Genomic DNA, 24,216 nt, shown 5'->3' with positions numbered 1-24,216 from the left:
TTGGGCGGCCGATCAATTACCGGCGCTTATTTTCAGATATAAATTTGCATTCTCTATAATACTTTTGGGGATGCACCCCGTGGGGGGTGCCAACCCGGAAGCGCCTACGGACGCGACAATGAGAACGTAAGATAGTGCGGGCCGTTCTTTTGTCGCGACCGGGATAAAGAACGAGCCTTGCACAATGGGGGGATTTCCCGGAGCCCCCTTCACCCAGTCTTTCGCTCGTTAAAATATTACTGTTCTTGTTTAATTTATTGCGAAGGGAAGAGAAACCGTTCTTTATTAGTATGTCTAGTAGAAAAGAATTTATAATATAAATGAATACAGTAAAATCTTGATTTAATGGGATAATACGGGTAAGGGAGTATCCGTTATAGACAAAAGTTTAAAGAATAATTTTAGTGCACAAAAATTCGAACAGCTATCCACACTGTTGCGTTCTATATTAGTTAGTGCTACTTTTAATTCAATAAAAATATACAACAAATCTAGCACTGAATAACAATTAAAACTAGAACTAGAAAGTTTCGAGTTTCGCCGTGCGTCTTCAGACCAATATTATTTATTCCTTCGGACCTATAGAAAAATTCTATCCAAATTTTGCGCATATTTCTGGGAGGAGGTGTAATCTCAAATTACTGCATCTGTTCGGTACGAACTAACTAAAACTAGATCTAACACTACACCTAGAGCTAGAATCATTCGTGTTTAGCCATCTTAGGAGACGTGAGGCTAAACCCGAATGTTTCTAGTTCTAAGTATAGTGTTAGTTCTAGTTTTAATATTAATACTATGAAATAAAGATATTTTGTCCGTTGTATTGAGATTTTACTGTATTTTAAATTTGTTATGAAAATGCTATTTTCCATATCAAGTTGAGTACATACATTTAGATAGTGTTCTATTATGAATGCATAGTGTAATAACAGTGTAATATTCTCAAAGGTATAGATACAGGTTTGTCTGTGTAAATACGGAGATTATGGAAACGGGGAATGCGTTTCATCTACGTAATCCGATGTGCATCGTATGAAATTGTAACCGACGACAAAGATTTTAATTTGATGCGAAGTAAGCTTTGTCGGTGTGTCCGTTTATACGACCGGGCAATTTGAAGCTTTCGCTGCCAGTTTTGGGGGACCGATTTTGCTGGTTTTCGGGCTGCGCCAGCGCAGTTCAGTGTAATATTCAGAATTTAATAAAGCCCAGGCTACGCATTACATTCTGTGGAGGGTGCCCGAAGCAAGGACAGGATGTTTACCGTGCACCATCATTGGAGCGGATGCAATATCACGGGTTGTTAAACCGGACGAACATCTTATTTCATTACCTTATTTTTTCCACCCAGAAAAAAGAAAGATCTTAATCTAAGAAGTATATTTAAAGTAATTTTTTTATATATAGAAGGGTTATAGCGATGTCGATGGGGCTTTTGTGAAGTGATTATCAAAAAGCCACATCTTGTGAAGCGTAAGTCCCCTTCGGCTAGGATGGGATTTGTGTCCCAGGGAGGATGTTTATGACGCCGTGGGCTTTTATGTCGTGTCCCAAGAGCCGAAGCCGACGACCACCACTGCAAAGTATAAAAAGAAGCGAACGTTATAAAATTCCACGTTACAAAGAGTCTCAATGGTTAAGGACGCGGTACTTTGGAAGCGCCACGAAAAGCTGTTGGTCGTTTACTTAAAACGTCTATAAAGTGGATCCCCCATTTTTTTACTACCCAATAACCCGAGTATTCATTAAAATCCGCGTTGATGATGTAACCCAAAAGAAAATTATGAAGATAAACATTATTTATGTTCTGGTTTTAGTACGTAAAGCGTTGAATTATTTATGATTTGGCATTATTTACACATCAATTCGGTATGCGTATGTTATAATGGTAATTAATTAAAAGCAGTTACCGGAAATGATTGATGGATGGGTGAGCCATCAATTCGGACGCGGCGATGTTTGTAGCACGGATTCGAATCGAGTTTATTCGATTGAAACATGAAATGATTTATAATCGTTATTCAGCACTTGATTGCTAACTTAATTTGCACCAAAACGATACGTTTTCATTTTGCATATATTCCATAAATAAGCTTGAGCTAGTAATGCTAGTATAGAGAGGTTATTTAAAATTTCAAGATTTCGGGTATCCAGAAATTGTTACTTAATATTTCAAATAACGTGAGGCGGTGGTATGATAAAAGCCGAAACGGGGTTCGCTACTTTTATGAAATATTGGAAAGGATAATTTCGTATGTACACGTCCGAAGACGTATTTCCATGAAACGCAAGCCTGAATACCGGATGAGCACGTTCTCCGGACTCTCCCGCGGGATACGAAACGTTTCAATAAGAACGTCTAGAAATCAGAGAGTGGCACATTACGTGTGCTCGAGAAAGATACCTCGTCGAAACGCTACATTCCCTTTTTCTGTATATCGAACGAAATGTCACAATTTTAAAATTCCAGGTGAAAAGCAACGAAATGCAACAACGAACACGTTCGTTTTTTTTTGTATGCTCGTGTAACCCGATTATTCTCTATTATCGTTTCCCGGGCCGCGTTTTCAGGTCCAATTTGCGAAGCTCCGAGCCCAAATGGACGAACGAGCGCGAACGGTAATTGAGGCTGGCGTAGCAATCCGTCAAAACTCAAACCCGTCATATCGAATGGCCGTACAAAGATTCCGGAGCCAACTTTGTTTGTCTCATTAGTTTTGTCCCCGAGAAATATAATCTTCTTAAAGTTATAATTAGAATAAGGATATCACTGAATAGATTCGGTTGCAAATCGTTGGAAGCGGACGGTTCTCATTTCTATTACGTAATTTGAATTTCAAAGGAAAAGATGATCGGATTTCCTGTCTCAAGTAAATTAATACAAAGGCTTATAAAAGCACTCATCAACATTAAAATCTTTTGAAATCTATATAAATAAAATCACAAATTTAAATGTTTTTTTTTTCTCTCAAGTCTTCATTTAATCTCAGTATTATCAAATAACTAGATGACTTCAATGTTAACATGACGATGTAGCCATTCCTTATAATCAAATCCCTGAGAACATTTCCTGATGATTTCGGTCCTGATAGTGGTCGATGTTCCAAATGTACCAAGATGCATCAACAGTTTCTTAGCATTTTGTTCTGAAAATTTTGAATTATAGCTATGTTACTTTGATAGTGCAACCCCATAACTTGATGTCATATGTCCATATAGGGCCAATACATCTTATTCCGAGCTCCCGGCTTTTCACCAGCTTTTTATGAGTTAAAATTAGATGCAAGATGTGCTCTACTGCCATATTTTGCTGAGCTATGTTTGCGTTGTTGGTATTATTGTTTGAAACTACTTGACTAAAAGTCAAGTCTTAGTCTAAAATGTGCTGTTGTGAAGGTGTTCATGTTATAATCAAGGTCTGAAGACGCACGGTTAAACCGGAAACTTTCTAGTTCTAGGTCTAGTGTTAGTTCTAGTTTTAGTTCAATGAAATAAATATACAATAGTCTAACGCTCAATAACAACTAAAACTACAACTAACACTTGCATTAGAACTAACACTAGATATAGAACTAGACACATTCGGGTTTACCCGTCTTAAAAGACGTACGGCTACATCCAAACGTTTCTAGTTCTAGGTCTAGTGTTAGTTCTACTTTTCGTTCAATAAAAATATATAACAATCTAGCGCTGAATAACAATTAAGACTAGAACTACCGTCCTTGATTTATACATCGTTTAGACAACTCGGGGAATACCCCGAATTTACTTATGATCATGGAATAAAGCAACTTGGGGAATAATTCCGTTTTAACGAGCTCCGTTATATTGAGGTTTTACTCTACTTTCCATATATTAAACTCTCAAGTTACCACTTGAACCCAAACATTATAAAACGTCTCTTCGTTATTAAATTTGATCTCACAAAATAATCTTAAAATAAGATATTATTTTATGAATAAAATGCAATAAATCTGTTGGTAATTTTTAAACAAATTTTAATCTCAAGCGACGATAAATCGTAAGTTGAAGGTTTTTAGGTAACCACTAAATCGGATCCGATCCGCTCGTTTTTCCCGACGTCCGCAAGGGTCTCCCACGGGATCGGAAACGTCAAGCGACCCTTCAATGATTTACACAGATTTTCCTCCGGGAAGAAACGTGGCGCTTTAGCTACTATCCCCCAGAAAAAAGCCATGATTTACTGCCGAAGACGTTTGGGACTTTAACGCTACACGTTTCCACACCAGAAAGTTTCTTTAGCAATTAAACTCTTCGAAATATGGAATTGAATCAGGTGGAGAAAAACGAAAATAAAAGAAGTCTTTGTAACTATCCTATTCTTGTGGCCTCCTTGAAAACTGAAAACTACCACAGGCTCGGTCGTTATGGGTAAAGTTTTATTGTTTAGATTAAAACTTGGTTGAGCCGCCGGGTTCCGTATTAGTTTGTGGATGGTGGAAGCGCGGGTTATTTGCATATTTTTAGTCGTTTTTGTTAAACGAATTGTTCTTTTTTGTTGTCTATCAACTGTTTTTGTCGCAGGGGTTAAAAAAGTCGTCTCGTTCCTAAAAATGGACAGACAGGGGAAAAGGGCCGAAGGCCCTTCCAGATTGCTAAGCTCGTCCCGAAGGATACCGAAAACCCTTGTTTACTTTATTTGTTTATTTTCTCCCAACGCCGCAATCGAAACTTCTTTGCGCCGCCCTCGGGAATAAGGTGTGGGTTTTTATTGCGTTCGAGGTTTTTAAGACCCTCTGGTACCGAAATGGAGTTTTTATCGTGTCAAAATCTCTTAAAAAAAAAAAATAAATAAATTCAATTCAAAAACTCCTTTTTTGATTTAATATAATTATTTTTTATAATCTTGTTACTTTTTTTGTGAGGAATAAAGGAATAGATGGGAGTTTTATGTTAATCTTTAACTTAACTGAAACAATTGGAGTTAAAGTCTCTCGGCGAGTATTAAACGTAGCAATAAAAAGCTAGCCTTTGAGAAAGAGAAAATGAATTTTCCCCGTAGCGTTGGTACACGTTGTAATTGCTGAAAAGCAAGAATGCGGCAAACAAGTTTTTCCAGAAGCTTATTCATTGGGCAGGTGTATGTCGTCCAATTTAGTCCAAGATCTCCCTCTTGTATACGGTCAGGGGCAAATTAGCTACGTGCGCCCTCTATCCACGCTACCTTTTTTGCCCCGATCCCCGGGAAAACCGCGGAATTTAAAATGAACCGACTCCACCAAGTCCTCTCCGTAAATTGTGCCGTTTGTATAAAGTCCGCATTCCCCGTCCTTAGACGACGACTGCGACGACGCCCCGGAACCTAACCGTCTACTTCATTTGGCGCATTCAGACGGGTCGAAATGAAGGAAGCCCGAGGCTTTTCCCTTCTCCGTCAAAGCGCTTTGTTTGGTTTCGGAAAAATCTAAACGCCGCTGCCCGGTAATGTGTCTATTTGAAAAGAAAAATTACGAGAAATCCGTTTAGGGAATTACCGTCGTTTGCGTTGGTTGGCGGTTTTGCAACTTCGGAACCACCTCCAAGGATTACGCCATGTTATTCCCTTTCGAAGTACTCGGGAATATCGATGCGAATGCAAAACGCGGCCAGGTGGCATTACAATCCAAATGGTACATTAGCACAGTTAATCCGAACCCGGGCCGATTGTAAACGACATTGATATCAAATGTTAGTTGTCGAGTTATCCATTCCTAATACCTCGTTAACTTTGCTATTACCAATTCGAGTGGAATCGTTTTGAGTTATACTCCTGTAATCCATCATTCAAATTACTCTTCAAAAATGATTATTTGAAAAAATTTCTTAAAATGTCATATACAGAATCTGTCGGAACCGAACTGGAAGTTAATTATTATATTCGCATGGTCGAGCAGCACTCTTGGGCACGTCTTGATGTCGGGTCAGGGGTAAAATTTACGTCTGACGGCGCCAGGCAGCGGCGTTCCGGAGCCTGACCGCCCAGAAATTAATTTAAGCCGATTTCCGGTGTGGGCATAATACGTGATTTAGCCCCCATTAGGCCGCGGTCCGCACTAACGACCCACTATATCACTGATACCATAAATTCGCCGAATTCTGACCACGAAAATTGGTTACCATCGAAGAGGACGATCCAGTCCAAAAACAAGCCCGAATTGTTTTACGACCGTATTCATCGTTAGTATCAGCATTTTCTGAAAGATGAGATAAACCCGTATCTAACTTATAACAAGCAAAGTCGGTTTGATCATAACGGGCCGTAAACGAGGATACGATCGACATTGAATCCTTATTGAAACGCATCATCCCATGGTGCTTTCCGATTAATAATGGCTGTATTGCAGTGCAACCTGTCTCTCCGATATATAGGTCAGGTAAGGATGAATGATTTTCAATGCAGTTCCATCGAGATTATCAAGAACATCTCAAACATCTGTTACTATTATCACTCCATGAATATCTTCTAAGTGAATTCAAATTTTAAAGTTTTCTGGTTATTGTTGGTCGACAGTGTAATCGTTTGGTAAATGGTTTTTATGGCCCTTAATTAAAACTGAAACCCCGTACAATCATCGAGCCCATGAATAATTGATTCGTTTGAACAAACCATAGCCAAAACTCCGCGGCGACCCGCTGTATTATTCACGAGGCCGTCGAAGTTATTGTTTGCCCCGCGGCCGACGAGATGAATGGGCCACTCTGTTCCCACTTCGAAACCGTTCCACGGTATCCGGCAGGGTAGTCATTTGGTCGCTCTTTGCCTCGTCCTGCCAACTGTTTGATCTATAAACATCGCACCGAGCGGTCACAAGTTCGAATCTCCATGTGGATTTTGCGTTATACCCGATTCTAACCAAAATAGTTTCAATGGTCATAGACAATCAATTTCAATGGTGCGAACATGAGAATTAGCAACCCCTTATCTTCAGCTAGTTTTTCGATAAGACCGAATGTATGCGGATGAAACGGTGAAACTGCGGATTTGACGTTCGACGCGGAAAGTCGCGATAAGTCTATCTAACGCCAAAAGCGCCCTCACGGTGTTATCGATTCTAGGATGTAGAAGAAGAGGGGAATTGACGAAACCGTCCGGGGGGGCGGCAAATGCGACATATTACCGTCGTTTATCCCGAACCGTTCGAAAAGTTTCGACGCGAATTTCCGGGGGACATTTGTATTTGCCCTCGACGAGAAGTGCTTCCGTAGCGTATGGACGCAATTGGGAACTCGGTCGCGTTCTAAATTTTGTTTGTATTTCAAACTACTATTATTTTAAAACTTTTTGCTTTTATGTATTATCTAAAATAATAAATAATATAAAACTCAATAAACACGCTTTAACTGCCACGACTATTTTAGATGATACGAACTTGTTACGTACAAGTCAAGTTACATCGTACATTTAACTTTTTTACATGTTTCATTTAATTCTAGGTGATAAATTGCTAAAACTTTTTCCTGGGAAAGCTATAAACTTTTTAATTTACTTATTTTTCACCATCCATCTTTCTTTGAGCATTCACGATCATCAAATCTTAATGGAATCAATAATCAGACTAGGAACTGTCGAGAAGAGATACTTGAAACAATCCTCTTTAGTTGGCCAAAGCTTTAAGAAATTGTTTTATGAGAACCAGTTTTATATGCAGATGTCGAAATATAATGTTCTTTCTATCAACAAGTGGCTGCTCACAAACTAACGACTAAGAACTAGAAACATTCGGATAGAAACGTTACCTAGAAAAAAGTTCTAGGTCACGTTTTTAATTCTTCTCTCTAATTTAGACTCTAATTTAGGTTTAGTGTTAGTTCTAGTTTTATTTGTTATTCAGCATTAGATTGTTGTATATTTTTGTTGAACCAAAAGTGAAACTAACACTAGACCTAGTGCTAATAATAAAATATAATAAAATAACAAATAAATTAACAAATAAAACTAGAACTAACACTAGACCTAGAACTAGAAACATTCTGAAGACGCACGGGTAAACCCGAAACTTTCTAGTTCAAGATCTAGTGTTAGTTCTAGTTTTACATTGTTAGTAGAGTTAACGCTATACTTAGAATTAGAATCATTCAGGTTTAGCCGTCTTAAGAGACGTGCGGCTAAACCCGAACGATTCTAGTTCTAGGACTAGTGTTAGTTCTAGTAACAGTGTAAAACAGCTAGATTGTTGTATATTGTTGTTGAACTTAAAGTGGAATTAACACTAAACCTATGTCTAATGTTAGTTCGGTTCCAACCCAACCCAACCCAACCCAACCCAAACCCAACCCAACCCAAATGTTTCTAGTTCTAGGTCTAGTGTTAGCTCTAGTGCTAATGTTAGCTCTTGTTTTAGAAATATTCTGGTTTAGCAGTACGTTTCTTAAGATGTCTAAACCGTCTTAAGCACTGGGATTTCAGTTGTATGATGAGAAGGAAACATAATTTTCTTCACCAAACCAAAATCAAAATATCTGACACTCAAGATTTAAAAATTTCTTTATTTTTTTTCTGTTATATTCAATAATGATCGAGAACCACAACTTTTTCTGTAGATAAGAGATTGTCCGTTAAAGTCCTTTATCACGTCGAGGGTGTGTATTGACACCATCCGTTCGCTTGGTGCATACGAAATTCTCATACTGGCGTGGAGTAGACAGCTCGTCCAAGCCAGACGATCATATATCACGTGTCAACGACAGGAGACACATGCTCGGGCACATGTTACATTATTATTGAGAGCTGAAGATCTATATATACCGGTAGGAATTTATGATGGCCCGTAACTTATGAATGCGAAATGGTCGGGCGGTGACAGCAGCTCGTCCATCGGAATCAGATTCGTTGATAAATCAACAACTATTAGGGAAAGAGTTTTCAGATATAATAAAAAACCAATAAAATTTGGTAATAAAACTTGTACAATCATCCGGAATAATTCCGTGTTAAATAATTGATGGAATAGAATTTAACGATCATTGAAGGTCTCTTTCAATATTTGCTCTCGTAAAAAAATGGTGAATTATTCATGGAACTTTACATCCGTACATTTTCATGAAGTAAACACAAAAAAGCATCAACAAAAATATCAATTTTTTAATATTTCTGCAAAACGTAAAATAAACCAAAACGTTATCAATTTAATTTACAACAGCAATTTAATATGTGGAAAATACCTCAAATATGAAACACACCACCAAACACCAACCCGGAATGTATGAATATCACATGGAATGTGAAACTTGATGATATGAATGTGGAAAGTGTCAACTATGAACGTTTGGAATGGATTTCTATTGCAGGTGTGAAGCCACTTTAGCTCACCGAGCTGAGAATGAAGCTGGAAACCGGAGTTTCGATGGGGTATTGCTGCTATTTGGAGAGAAATGCGGTGGAAAGACAGTTTACTGAGCAAGATTAATTGGTCGAATTAGCCGCGTTTCAGCATTTCGTGAGACGAATTGCTAAATTGGCAGGCGTAAAGAACTTACGATCGGGACGCCAGCCACTGCTATTACCGCGGTCTTCTAGTTATTGCTCAATGATATGTCGCGTCGTCACCCCAAAATCGCTTATCCGTTGAATATCGGATCGTTTCAGGATTAATGTAACATCGGTCGTAAATAAGGTTATGTTATTCGACACTCCGAATGGGATTCGTAATTGCTAATTAGCCGTTGAGATGCATTAACCGTAGCAGTTAATTAACAAGAAACGGGGTAATTCGATTTGATCGAAACCGGACCGAGATTTAGGGAAGAATTTTTTTTGTAGTGCTGGTTTCCTAATAAGCAATTAACTGATTTGGACCACTTTCACTGGTCGAAAAGTTGCCTTGAAGGGTTGATTTTTTGTCGAAACATCGTGGGCTCGTTTTTTCGTCGAAAAAAAAACTTTGGTCTGGAAATGAAAAAGATAATTGAATTGCGCCCTCGAAATTACTTTCCAGGAATATTTCGCGCGCCCGGCCGCCCTTATACCTGACACTTCGCCCTTTTTTCCTTGTCCACCGTGATTTATAAGATGGGAAACGGCACCGAAGTTTCCCCCGCCGGAGAGGAAAAGGTGCAGTTATAATAAAAAGTTTACCGTTTTAGGCGGAAAGTCCATTTTTATCGTTTTGTATAATACGATTTGTGAAGGACGGCTGATTTTGAAGAGCTCAATTATTTTTAAATTTAACAACGACCATTTTATTCAATTCTACACCAACATTCTCATTTTCAAATTTAATTTAGTTTAAAACAAGGTAAAAAATTTCATTGTAACACGTAATAATGGAGTTTTGAATTTTTGGTGGAGGCGCCGGTTATTTCGTATGTAAAGTTGGTATGAATGAGACAGTTCCCGCGGTTCCAACGATATTAACTCAATAAAGCATAGTCTAGAACACGCGGTGGAGTCCGCTTATCTGCCCGAACGACATCTGCGGCCAGTTGAGGTGACCCTATCTGAGAGTATTTACATTCGAGACACGAATTTGCCATTACGGAAAATCGTTCGTCGAACAAAAAGCATAGCTTTTTGCGCGCCGCCGGCGACATCTTGCGTTAATGGCAGAGGAGGCTCGCCATGGGCACACAACACCAGCGCAGCACCACCCCGTATTAATAAAGCTCCAGCGCGCACGAGCCCCTCGTAATTCTCGAAATTCGCTTTAATTTAAGCTTGATAAGCGCCGTAATGGATGATGGGGAGACGTTGTTTTTATACGAGGGTTATTCAATAATTTCAACTGCGTAGCACGAAGCCAAATTAATAGGTTAAAACGAGGTTAAATTACTTAAATCGTAAATCATTTCAATGTTTCCTTTTGATATTACTTGATTAAACGAATGTTATAACGTTTTTAATAACAAGATAAATGTTTTCGTTTCATACAGGAAAGGTGATAATATCGAGAGACCAGGGGTCTGGCCACTAGAATTTTAATTAAAATCCCTACAACAAAAATTAATTAACTCGCCGGGCGAACGATACCATCGCACCCAGTAGTGAGCCGAAACCCCGTCTCATAAAGCGCCTGAGGCCCAAAGCTCGGCCGATTTTCGTAATTAACCTTCGGAAAATGCGCTCTCACTTTTCGCCGCGCCGATATCAAAAAGTAATTAATGGACGATCCCCGGCCGCAAACAACTTTTTCTCAACCGTCCGAACGTTCCTTTTTAATATCGACCTGAACGGCCTTTGGCGCCGAATAAAAACGGGCCATCAATCATAATAAAAACGCTGTTAAAGGTGAGAGAAAAATAAGACGTCCGTTTGCATTATAAGCGACTGGATAAAGGAAATTTCAATTTAATCGGACCGCAGACAAGGGCGCACCCTTAACGTGTTTAAATTACTAGAGACACTACAACGTAATTTCTCAGAGAAGCCACGGAACTCGGGTTCGGTACATCGAACCGGTACTAATCAAATTATACCGGAATCGGGCCTGTAACGACGATGCCGATGGCGTCGTCTGTGGACGATGCAAACACGCCATTGGGGCACCTATACCATTGATGAAGTGGTATTAGTCAATATCCACCAGAAGCACGGTCGTGTGCGTGTTTCATATGGTGAAATATACTAGAGACGTTTCTACGAACCGTGCAAGTACCAACACTGCACCCAGTACATACAACGAACAACCCTCCTCTTGGCTTATTGTATTGGCGCGTTGGTGCATCGTTTCATTCCACTATGCTTAGCTATTGTTCTCTTTACTATTACTCTTTGTCTGTTTTCATCCACCCGAAAAGAAAAAATTCAAGAAGAAAAAGCATGTAGTAGAATAGGTTATTGTTAATATTCCAGATTAAAATTTGTTTATCAATAACATAAGTATACATTATTTTATGTTGGGAAATGTTAATAATAAAGGAGTAAACATGAAATTTCTTTTTCACATTATTTTTGTTGGATCTTAACATCATCTCAATATAATTATAAAAATAATTATAAAAATTGAAATGAATAATTAAATAAATGTGCAATAACACGCAAAGACTGTTTTATTGGAATCTTGTAATCGAATCATTCGCCACATTTAATTAACGCTCAATTTTGTGTTTATTTTTTGTATCAAACATTACATATACAACTAAAATGTATCGATTATAAGTGTTCTTCATATTTATTGTTGAAACGATAACGAAACATCACAGATCTTTTCGCTGATTTGTTGAATTTATCTTTTAAGATGCGTGTAGGTGATTTGACAAAGAATCAGTACAAGATTTATTCACTAATTAAAAGCTACTACATATTAGTCTGCCCAATATAATTCAATCGAACGCGTAAACAACTCGAATGTTTACTGTTTGTATAATCGAACTAAACAGCTTTTCATTGTTGAAAACCCCTGTGCATCATTGTATCATATACTCTCTGCTACATGCTCAGTGAACGGCGTGCCAGTGCGAAGAACTTCATACCTAAACCGGGTAAGTAAAATGATTTCTTTTTAATAATAATAATAAGATAATCGTCAAAATATAAACCTATTCGGTAAATAAACTCATTAAAGCACTACATCAAACATTAAAGAGAGTAAAAGAGAGCAAGAGAGTAAAACAAACTGGAATTCACACATTGTTAAGATGATGAAAAAGGCCATTAATCAGATCTTTCACAGGCGCCCAGGAACTGGGGTCTTAAACAACGAATGGACCTATGTGGCAATTATTAGACCTATGGTCGCCTATGTTTCATTGGTTTGGTTGCCACAAACGAGTCACAAGACAGTGTAACAACAGCTGGTACAAATCCAGCGGCAGCATGTTTTAATATAACGGGTGCAATGAGATCTTGTCCGAATTTACTCGGTCTCACACCACTTCATCTGTGTATACAAAAGGAGGCAGCTTTAAGTGTCTTATCACTGAAGGCTCTTCACTCAGCTTGATGCACGACAACCTCAGAGGACATCTCGAAATTCTCAGGAACCCATGTCTAAATCACTAAACGGATCATATACCGACAGAATATAATTTCGACTAGCCATATAAGGTCATGTTTGAAAGGTGAACCTCATTCAAAAGAGTAGTCTTTGCCTGGTACACCGATGCTTCAAAAATAATTAGTGTATTAGTGGACCAAATAGCCGCATAAAGTTGTCCCTAAGCTCGGATACAACCATTTTTCAAACTGAAGTTCTTGCCATAAACTTCTGTACCGTTTTGAATCTAGATAACGGGCATCTTTACGGGCTGAGAAAACTCGTCAGGGGCAATGAAATTACTCTATGGTGGGTTCCAGGTCATAAAGATATTGTGGGCAATGAAAAGGCGAACAGCTTCTTCAAAGAGGCAGCGAGGACGCCCTTTATTGGACCACAACCGGACTGTGGACTACAAAAAATGCCACTTAAAACAGGTAGTTAATACATCAATACACTTATGTTAGAAATTATAAGTGTATTAAATTATTTAGTATTTATCCTGCTATTGCGTGCTTATCCCTGAAAATATATCTTGTTTGTTATTTCGGTATTGAGTAACCCTATACTCCTATAACAGCCGAAAACTTTTTTGCTATTCTGTTATAACCGTTACAATTTCCTGTATTTTGGACAGGAATTTAATCCAGTTGCGAGCTTTTAGCAAGTTTCGATCGATAACATAATTAACCGTTTTTTATACCATAGTGCAATCTTCTCCAAAATCCTCGCCACACTGAAATTCAGGATCGCCCAAACAACGAAAAAGTTTCTCCATTCGTTTCTTGCAAAATTTACTTAATTAGTAGAAAAAACTCCATAGTTGAAAAAAGTATTTTACAATTTCAAACTCCCCGAGACAATTATTTTTATGCCTGACAAGACTACCGAAGAACCATATTTATTCTATTCATTTCAAAACTTGCGTATTTTTTAATCCACCGGTGGTAATCCAATAGCGAAACAAAAAACACCATATATTTTAAAATATTTATAAATATTAAAATCACCTCGTGAAAGTGGCACAACTAAACTAAATGAGATATATAAAGAGGCAAAACCAAAATAAAATAAAAAAAATTGTTTGGTTTTTTATAATAAAATTACTGAATAATAAATAACTGAATTATTTTCGCATTTCCACGGTATCATCAATAATATTAGAACGAAAAAATGAATGATGAGTTGAAACGTATAAAAACAAAGAAACATTTTTTGGTTTGAAACGTTAGGTAGTAGATTATCAGGATTCTCCATAAACGTAAATGTTTAGTATGTTTTCTGCGATTAAAAAGGTTCATATATAATTGCATTTGACAGCGGACAGCGTTTGTGCATTTGCAAACGAACTCTGGTCGCCGGTAACGAGTTGTAAATTTCGTCCAAACAGATACAGTTGAATTTTCGTACTGCTGATTAACCCGATTTATTGCACGAATTCAGGGAGAAGGGCCCTCCGGCATTAATCGCTTTCCGATGCTAAATATGATTGCATTATTCTAGTTTAAAAATTAATATTATATTATTTACTTGTGATACAAAAAATTGTGTCACAAAAACTTCGTTTTAATATTCGCGGATTTTCGTTGCTTTACGACTGTTTTAAAACTACCGGGAATTATGTTATCTATCCCTTTCATTTCCCGGCGGGAAACGGACAAAAGTTTTTTAATAAATTATCGAATGCTCGCGTTCGCCCTAAAATGGATCGACTCTCGGCACTAAAAGGATAAAACAAAGCTAACGCCGCGTCGACCTCTAAAACCTCACCGATTCCTAACTCTATACTACGTTACCGGATTTCCGAAGCTCGATTTTAATTAAGGAGGCGATAAGGTTTCTGTATAGTAATCATGTTGCTAACCGGATTTCATCATTTTATTAGAAAAAAGTTTAAGTTTCAGGTCGTTGTCGTTGTGTCCTATTTATTTTTAGAGCGAATTCGCGCGTTAAGACTGGATTAAATCACCGGCCTTGCATTAAACTACCTCTTGTGCGTCTTGGTACGGTCTAAAGAATGATTATTCGAGGTTAATTACCGTTGAGATCAACAAGGGAACGACCCTACTGTCGCGCAAATTACCGTGCTAACGCTGTTTTGCGTATACTGTTTCGTTGTTTAGCTTGTAGACATTTTCAGAATAAATACGAGTCGTTAATGTCGGCTCGAAAAAAAAATTTAAAAACAAAATAGTATTCCAACTCTAATTAACGCACAAAGGAGTTTTCATTCATTTAATTTTTTTAAATAAAGCTGGAGTAAACAACTACTTTTAGAGACATTTTTTTGTTTAAATGTTTTATTGTATTTGAAAATGTGATTGCATGAGTTTAAGTGTCTTAAGATTCTTGATGGTGCTTATTCTGAAAGCAATCTCATCTCACATCTTTTCAAATATACTGAAAACGTTTGCGGAGAGGGTTGTATACATTTCATCGCAGGATTGGGTTCCACCCATTTTATAAACGTTTTTGAAGGAAAGCACTTTCTGGTTTTATGTACTTTACGATGTTGGAGTATTGAGGAGAATTTGCGTGTAATTAAATCCCTCCTTTAATTTTATTGAAAGTTAAATTATTAGACACACTTAGCTATTTTAGATCTTTCTAAATAATGACAGCCCGTCAACGTTCAACCGCAACAGCAATGTTACTTGAAGAGGTCTCGCAAATGTGTCAAAGTTTAGATGTACGAGTTGCAACCTACCACGAGAGAGAGTACGCAAAGTTGTACCCCCTAAAGCTTAAAGCTCAATTTCGAGCTTTTACCACGTTTACCAGTAAAAGCCAAGGGAAATCGTAAAGCGACCCGAATCTTCTTACTACTTTAGAGGTAAGTAAGTACGTCTTTTTCGACGAAAGCTGTCAGTTTTCGGACACGTGTCGGTTTCGTCACGCGAACGAAAGACAAAGGTTGGTACGGGGAATTTACCGCACCCCCTAGTAGATGACGTTTAAATTATTAAGCGGCCCTCCGGAACCGAGTTCTCGAACTAATAACGGCCTTCGTGTCGTATAAATCAACCCGGACCGGCGTATAAATAGGGAATGAGCGGGGTTAGACATTGGCGGGGCCGCGATGGAAACAGTTTCGAATTGGTAGTTTTAAATTGAAACAGAAACCTTGCGTTTCAATTGCCATTCGAAACGTATACCTACAGTGAAATGCATGTATTTGACGTCAGTGGAACTCATCAACTCTTAAAAACTTCTAGTTTCAACGAGTCGATTTTATAAAATTTTTGCGATAAATAATGTAGAATGTTTTTACGATTAAAATGACTACGAATATTTGTAAATATGAATGTTTAGAGTTTTCAGTTTTGGTTAAAATAAAATCTGTATATTGACCGTAACTAATTTAGTTTTATTAAATCGCGCAAATAATAAAAATAGAGTGCGCGTATCAATAAGCCGGATTGTTTAAATTTCAATAACCTCGTTTGTTATCCCATATAATAGCTTTTCGCATTACATTTGCATCGAAAAACTATAACTGCGAGTCAACTGTGTCACAATCAATGAAAATAAAAAAAATTTGTTCCCTATAACTCATAGTGTGTAAATTAAATTGAGTTTACTTAATTCAAAATCAACATAGACTGGAACAAGTTATACATCAACTATATGTAAATGATATTATAAATTAACATTCACGTTGTAAGCTACAAGAAACTCATTTATACTATAATAATACCTACCTACAAACAATAGGCAGGACGTAATAATAATAAGGGTATATCTCTCAAGCGTCTACCAATTAGACTCTATCAAACCAGGTAGTTTTTGGATTACCTTTATCCTTCTTGATGTCTAAACGAATACTCTCTGCAAAGTTTTTTTTTACAAAATTACTTGTTGGCAAGGTTAGACCAAAAATAAAATAACCAGTTTATAACAAAGCATGTTATAAAACATGATCATATACTTGGAAAGTCACAAGACATGCACTAATAAAGACGAACAAAATATGCACATGACTTCCATAAAAGACAAGAACTGTAAAAATGTTGGGCTAAAATGTAGACACCTCTTAAGATTACATCCTTTGACTATGGAATTAAATGATCACCTCGCAAAAGTTACAAAATAAACTAATACTCTGAATGTTGTAGCTAATTTAACCCCCAGTATTTGACCTAGTTTTAGTCGAATGCAACTGACTATGTTTTAGCCGCCAATAAACAGATTACACCTAGTCTTAACTAACTGCAATCGGCTGTGCTTAATTTTAACCTGCTAAATCGAGATGTGTACCTATGGAATTATCAATGAAAAAAATAAATTTCAAAAATCATAGACATATTTTCCTAGTCTTTCCAATATTTACAAATTTGTGAAAATCAAATTAAGGGAAAATGTCCATTTGTCAACGAAGAAGTCTAATTTCAAATATAACTTTAAGTATTTAACATAAATTTATTAGATATAAATTTTTAATTGCCGAAATTGTTGATAATCTTTTAAATTTCCTGGTATAACTTTCAAAATTCATGGTAAGTGAATTCCTTGCAAGATTTGCATGAAATTAACTTTAATTATTTACAAAACTATTCAGTAAATAAAAAAAAAACGTTACATGTTTATTTCTAAAAATTTCTAAATCTACCATACCAAACTTTCTAATAGTACCAAAATCTTTTAAGTAATAGGTTTGTAGCAATAAACGAGTTAACTTCACTAAAAGTAAAAGTTGAGTACTAAATGTAGTGGCTTTTTTTTACCAGCAATTAAGGTAAGGTTATATAGCATAATATAAAACTTTGAAACATCGCTATTAGGGGGCACCCGGTGCTAGTTGTTATATCCTTATATTATACTCCTTGAGATAACTTTGCGTTTGTAAATAAACTAAACTTTGAAGAGCATTTGAAATCGAGGACAAAATTCTTCCCAGGTTCTAGAAAACAAAATTTGTTTAAGAGAAATGTTAACAATACGAGTTTCAGGAGCAAAGATTATGTTGTCATAAACGACAACATGAGAAGCAATGTCTTAGTAGATGCAAAAGTTTCCTTAATCCTAACCATCCTTCATGGTCAAATGAAATTCAGCAGGCAATCAACAGCATCTTGAGCACATACATTTTTGTCGTACCAAAATCGTACCAATTAACTCACAATGTCTCAATAAAGCGATCTCAGCAGATTGTATACAGCCAATATGCAAATTTGACACTGCTGGGATAACTACTTTTGTGTTTTTAATGTTGTTCGATACAGCTGTAGTAGCATTTGCCAAAATTGCGCTCTACCACATAAATATTATAAAGAAATCTTTGAAAAACACTGAATTCTATTGATACAACATGAATGCAACAACATCATTAACTATCTTAATTTATAAATTTCGTAAAGCTGACCCAGTAGAGCACAAAAAATCATATGTTGCAAATGTTGCTATATTTATTAAGACAGATGAAGTAAACTAAACGAATGCAGAAGGAAAGAAGCTGAAAATAAGACAGAAGAAGCCAGAAGAGAGAACAAAGAGAAAACAAAGAAAGAAGTAAGAAAATTAAGATAACTTTTGAGAGAAGAAAGAAGCAAAAACAATGAGAACAAAGTACTGAGGGGGCTAGAAAAATGAAGAAAGAAAGAAGCCAAAAAGAATGAATTTAGAATTAAGCCATAATCTGGAAGATGACAGAAAATCTAGAATGAAGAGAAAAATTAATTCTGAACAAAGAGAAAGATAGAGTCAGGAATAAAATAGCTAAGATATGAAATGAATTGAATATCCAGATTTATCTAATCTCCAAATTGAACATTACATGGGATATTTGGAAAAGAAAGTTAACAAAATTGATATAAACCGCTTTTCACTGTAAACTTAAGTTTTCTTGATATAAATTAAAAAATTCCTGAGAAATCGATTTCATAGAAAACTTGGATAGATCAGTTATCAATAAAATTTAATTAATTGTCACATTTTGATTTTGAGATATGAATTTTTCATCTAGCTCCGATTATATAAGTTGTATAATTTTTAGGATTTATTAATAAAAATTCAAAAATTCGTAACAAGCCAACTTTTTGGAAAATTTCTACGGAATTATCATAAATTCTCATTACAAGTTTATACTTTTCAATCAAGAAATCATACTTTGATTAATTTAATTGAAATTTTTGTAAGGTTTAAGTTTTCTTGATTTAAATGCAAAAATTCGTAACATATTCATTTTTTGAAACAGCGGTATGAAATTATCATCAATTATCAACAAAAGCTTCTAGTTTTCATTATCAAATCACATTTAATATTAGAAATATGAATTTTTTAACTTAATCAAAATTTCTGGTAACTATTATTAATAAAAATTAAAAAATTCGTAGCTAGACAGTTTCATGGAAAGTTTCTATGAAATTATCACAAAATATCAATAAAAGCTTCCCCTTTTGAATGAAAAAATTCGATTTGAAAAAAACTTCTAATTCTTTAAATAAAATCACTATTATTTTTTGATATTTTTAGACATTCTCTTTAATGTAATTTTTAAATAATTTTAGTCAATTAAATGCATAGTTGAAATTTAATCGTGATTTCTAGATTTAACTAGGATCGCAAACAGTATCTGTATGTAGACAACACAAAAATCACACATCGATTAAACCTTGTGTTAAAATTTTATATAAACGCAAGCTAAAATTACCTACAGTAAAAATAGTTACAGTGAGAGCGTACACGTGTCGGAACGTGTTTCTTTGAAGTGGTACGCCAAGAACCCGGACAATGTAAAATAACGTTGACCTGCGCATATTAGGGGTCTCTATGTTATTATTTCACCCCCCAGAATCCGATGGAGGTGACCCCGCAAAGTGGACAAAAGCCTTCTAAAATTGCTGTAACCGCGTTCCGTAACGGTGAGCACCTTACAAAGTACACATACACTCTCTTTTCTGACCTACCTATTGTCGATTCTTTTATAAAACCACCTTCATCTTTCTATGTAACTTTTGCAAAGGTTGGTTTGTGAAAGAAGTAAGTATAGGTACCTCATTAGAGTGGATATCTTTCTATTAAAAAAAAGATGGAAAAAAGCATTCCTATAGGTACAAGAAAACTTTTCTAATACATGTAAATCTCCTTTTTATATATTGTTGGTTCAGTTAAAGATTCGTATTTAAATTTATTATTTTGTAGTGACATTATTTTCCGAAATACTTGTTATTATAATTAATTAAACGATATTGTACCTCCGATATTGTGACATCTTTTGAAGTATGTTAACCCTATTATACCAACCTATAGAACAATGTCAATGCCAATAGATTCTCTCAGTTCAAATCAATCACCGCACCAAATCAATTTGTGGATGTAGAACACCTATCGGAAATGTCACACAAGCCATTAACAATATCGAATCGATATGCCGTGACGGAATTGTTCGACGAAACCTCATCCATTCTTTCGATTTCAATCGAAAAATACCAATAAAAATGATTATAAACCCACTTACCGTTAGCCGCTGAGTTTCACTCCATTCAAATAGTTTTACAAAAACCACTTTAACAATTCAATTTCGAGTTTATTCAAAAAAATGCACTAAATGTTTTAATTGATAAATATGGCACTACTTTTTTTTGTGTTTTTCCGGAGTTTATTTTATGATGCTTGCACGTACATATAAAGTTTCAAACTCGAAAACCGCGGGAATAATGTTGAAAAGCGTCGTAACGCCGACGTTGTCACCCCGACGCTCTATCCGTGACTGAGGACGGCAAACTCCCGTGTACAGCAGAACCGAAAGGCTTGGAAATCGATTTCGGGACGCGAAGGTGGTGGCCCTGCTGCTGCTGCTGATGCTCTTGCTTCTACAGTGCGGCACTACCTACTACTTCATCAAGAGAAAGAAGGAAAAAGGGGTTGGTTGGCTTCTCAAGTCCGCTGAAACTGAAGTGGTCGACTCTGTAATTGAAGGTATTACCATGGAAGAAGCCAATGATAGGTATAGTAATTATGATACTTCAAAGCTTTTTTCTAAATCAATTTTGTAACATTTTAGTATTAGTAGCAGAAAAAAAGATATTGTTAGATTTATTGATTAATATCTTGGAGAGTTTCCGCAATCTAAAATATCCAATATCTCCAATGACAGGTTTATACATTTCCCGGCCACATCTCAACGAGTTTTACGACTTTTAGCGGTTTCTTTTTTCCGGTGAAAACGACCGACCGCGTCCGTCAATAAACAATTTCTGCGGCTTTGTTTCGTCCACGAATACCGCTGGACCCAATTCGCTCCCAATTCGTTCCCAATTCGCCGTGGACAATAGCGCTTCCGGTTTTCAATCCAGTAGAGGTTCGGGCTATTTTATACACTCAAACGTAAATGACGCAAAGTGCTCGAAAATCTCAGAGATGCCTTGAGGATGATTCCTCGCCCGTCATTTACACATCAACTTACTCTGAGTACAAGTTTACAACGTCCAGTGAAGCAAGAGGAAATGAGAAAGTTGGGGTTTCGTCCAAATAGACTGTGGAATAGACATGAATTTGTGCCTTTTATGTTTTGTAATCGATGGATGTAATATGTTTTGTGAATCTATTATTGTTGATTAGTTCTTGGATTGGATATCTAGGATATAGAAATCAATCTGGTACGTGTTTCGACAAGTACATATACCTCGTTGTTCAATTTCGAAACAATTTCGAAGCAACAATATTGTTCTAATTTCAACTGTGTAACTAAACTGATTATGAATTTGAATTCAACTAACATATCAACGTAAAAGATAAAAAATAATTGGATTATTAATAATATATATAAATGTATTCGCATTTAAACAGACTATGAAAGTTTAAAATTTTAATCTTTCGATTAAAAACAAAATTTCAATCTAAAAATTAATCGATAACCATTTGGGGCGAGAATATTTATAGTATATCGCAGAGGGGTTTATAATTGTACATTTTATTATTTGCAATTTCCACCGAATTTTCCTTTTTGTCAGAATTATAGTAAAAATAGTCCCGAACCTAACATTTTATAACATATAAACTCGCTTTTTTTTGGGAGTTCTCTATTATTATTTAATCCATTATCCGAATACGCCGCCGCGCGGAAAACAAATACCCGTCAAGATTATTGATAAAAGCCCGGGCGGTGATTTTTATTTATTGGCACGAAAACAAGTTATCGTCGGTCGGGCGCTTTTTCGAAACCAACCGGGCAATAAATCTGCGGTTGCGGCGTCGAACTTGCGCGAGCAAGTTCCCTTTCACACTACCCAACCTGATAATGACGAAAAAAGTCGACAATTTTCTTTTTAACCGTTTTAAGAAAGTCATTTTTATTTTATTCTAAAATTATCTTTTACCATTGAATAAGTGTCAACTACTTAGTGATGGAATGGATAGTGATTTTGCGAAAAGCCGGATACCGGATATTCGGCATCCCCTTCGGCCGGATATCCGGCATATCTATTCGGCCATTATGGTTATAATTTCTGGTACATTTCTGAGGTGATACCCTACATTGCCAAATTATTGCGATATTTGAATAAAAATGAAATTAATAAGAAAGCTGATATGATATGTCAACTTATTTGGATCCAAGATACAAAATGAACTTTTTTAATGCTGATTTAACTAACGAAGCAACTCTAAAAAGAGGATACTTTGATTAATAATTGGTGATATTTCCACAAGGATCCTTCAAGAAATGAATTTTATAGCGAATTTCGAAAGTTATCGATGAAAATTGCAACATCGAAAATTTTATCAAAACTTCAAATATTGTTTTCTCAAAAACTAAAAGTTATTTTTCAAAACGTGTTGGCTCATTGGAAAGAGGACACTCTTATTAACACTTTGGGAAAAATTGTCATACTCATATTCCAAGAACTGGATTTTATACGAATTTTTAAAACTTAATCGACGAAAATTGCAAAGTTCGAAAAAATTATCGATCATTTCAAAAATTTATTTCTCAAGCTCTCAAGCTCTCTCGCTTGTTGCATTAAAAAGAGGATACTTTAATTAATAATTAGTGATATTTCCACAAGGATTTTTCAAGAAATTAATTTTATAGCGAATTTTGTAAATTATCGATGAAAATTGCAACATCGAAAATTTTATCAAAACTTCAAATATTGTTTTCTCAAAAACTAAAAGTTATTTTTCAAAACGGGGTTTTTCATTGGAAAGAAGACACATTTATTAACACTTTGGGAAATTTTCATACTCATATTCCAAGAACTGGATTTTATACGAATTTTTAAAAATTAATCGACGAAAATTGCAAAATTCGAAAAAATTGTCGATCATTTCAAAATTTTATTTCTCAAAAACTAAAAGCGATTATTCAGAACGGCTTTTTGCATTAAGAAGAGGATACTTTAATTAATAATCGAAAATGATAACAGCGACAGTTCTGTTAGTAATGGATGTGATGAATTATAAGCGAAAAGAAGAAAACTAGACGAAACTGCAACAAGAGATTTTATATATCACACAAAGGCTTGGAGAACATTAAATATTAAAAAAATAAATTTCATTTAATATATTTCAAAACATCTAATTCTAAAAATATTGAAAAACCTTTTACAACGTTTCTCATTTAATTTTGAAAGGAGGATATCCTTATACCGTCGTATAAAACTTAATATTACCTCCAATAAAGGAGGTTATAACTGAAAATAAACCCACTTCCCGTCTTAAATTTTATTGCTTCCAGCAACAGCAGAATTTATTGAAATTGAACCCCAACAAAGTAAATTTGATATTCAATTGAATAAGACAACGTTTGGAAGAATAAATATATCAATGATTTATTATTAAAATAAACCAAGCAACATTACACGGACAAGATTTCTGTTAATTTAAAAATTTGAATAAATTTTGAAGAATCTGTAAAAGTTATTTTTTTTTAACATTAAAAGAAAACATGAAAACGTTTGTTTCAACGATCTGGATGTCTTAGAAATACCTTCATGCGTGACTGCATCCTTTGAATGTGACATCACGGAATTAAATTTTTCTCTGCAAGAAGAATCAATAGATTTAAGAGATAAACTATAAATTTAAAACACGTCGTTGAGCAATATTTTAGAACAAGTTAAACAACAATTTTTGCACATAAAAAATTAATTGATGTAATATCACCAATTATTAATTAAAGTATTCTCTTTTTAATGCAAAAAGCCATTTTGAGAAATCGCTTTTGGTTTTTGAGAAATAAAATTTTGAAATGATTAAGTTGAGTATGAAACTTTCCCAAAGTGCTAATAGAAGTGTCGTCTTTCCAATGAACCAACCCGTTTTGAAAAATATTGATTGTTGGGTTGCTGATAAGTAATAGTTAATA

The 24,216-nt window shown here is 35.6% G+C and overlaps 2 protein-coding genes across 3 annotated transcripts in view; one reads left to right on the top strand and one right to left on the bottom strand.

Moving 5' to 3' along the window:
- LOC111427854 (neuroligin-4, X-linked-like) overlaps positions 1-20,623 on the bottom strand; it is a 108,419-nt gene extending 87,796 nt beyond the window's left edge. For both annotated transcript variants that reach the window (XM_023063197.2, XM_071196474.1), the window contains exon 1: positions 20,368-20,623. The gene's annotated coding sequence lies outside the window, so the exon portion shown is untranslated. The remainder of the gene's footprint in view (positions 1-20,367) is intronic.
- The window catches only part of LOC111428030 (transmembrane protein 164), a 48,298-nt gene continuing 43,692 nt past the window's right edge, over positions 19,611-24,216 (top strand). Inside the window, exon 1 of the mRNA XM_023063424.2 lies at positions 19,611-19,771. The gene's annotated coding sequence lies outside the window, so the exon portion shown is untranslated. The remainder of the gene's footprint in view (positions 19,772-24,216) is intronic.

Source organism: Onthophagus taurus, chromosome 6 (genome assembly GCF_036711975.1).
Source record: "Onthophagus taurus isolate NC chromosome 6, IU_Otau_3.0, whole genome shotgun sequence".
Taxonomy (NCBI): domain Eukaryota; kingdom Metazoa; phylum Arthropoda; class Insecta; order Coleoptera; family Scarabaeidae; genus Onthophagus; species Onthophagus taurus.
Note: the sequence above shows the minus strand (reverse complement) of the source record. Positions and strands in the feature narration are given on the sequence as shown.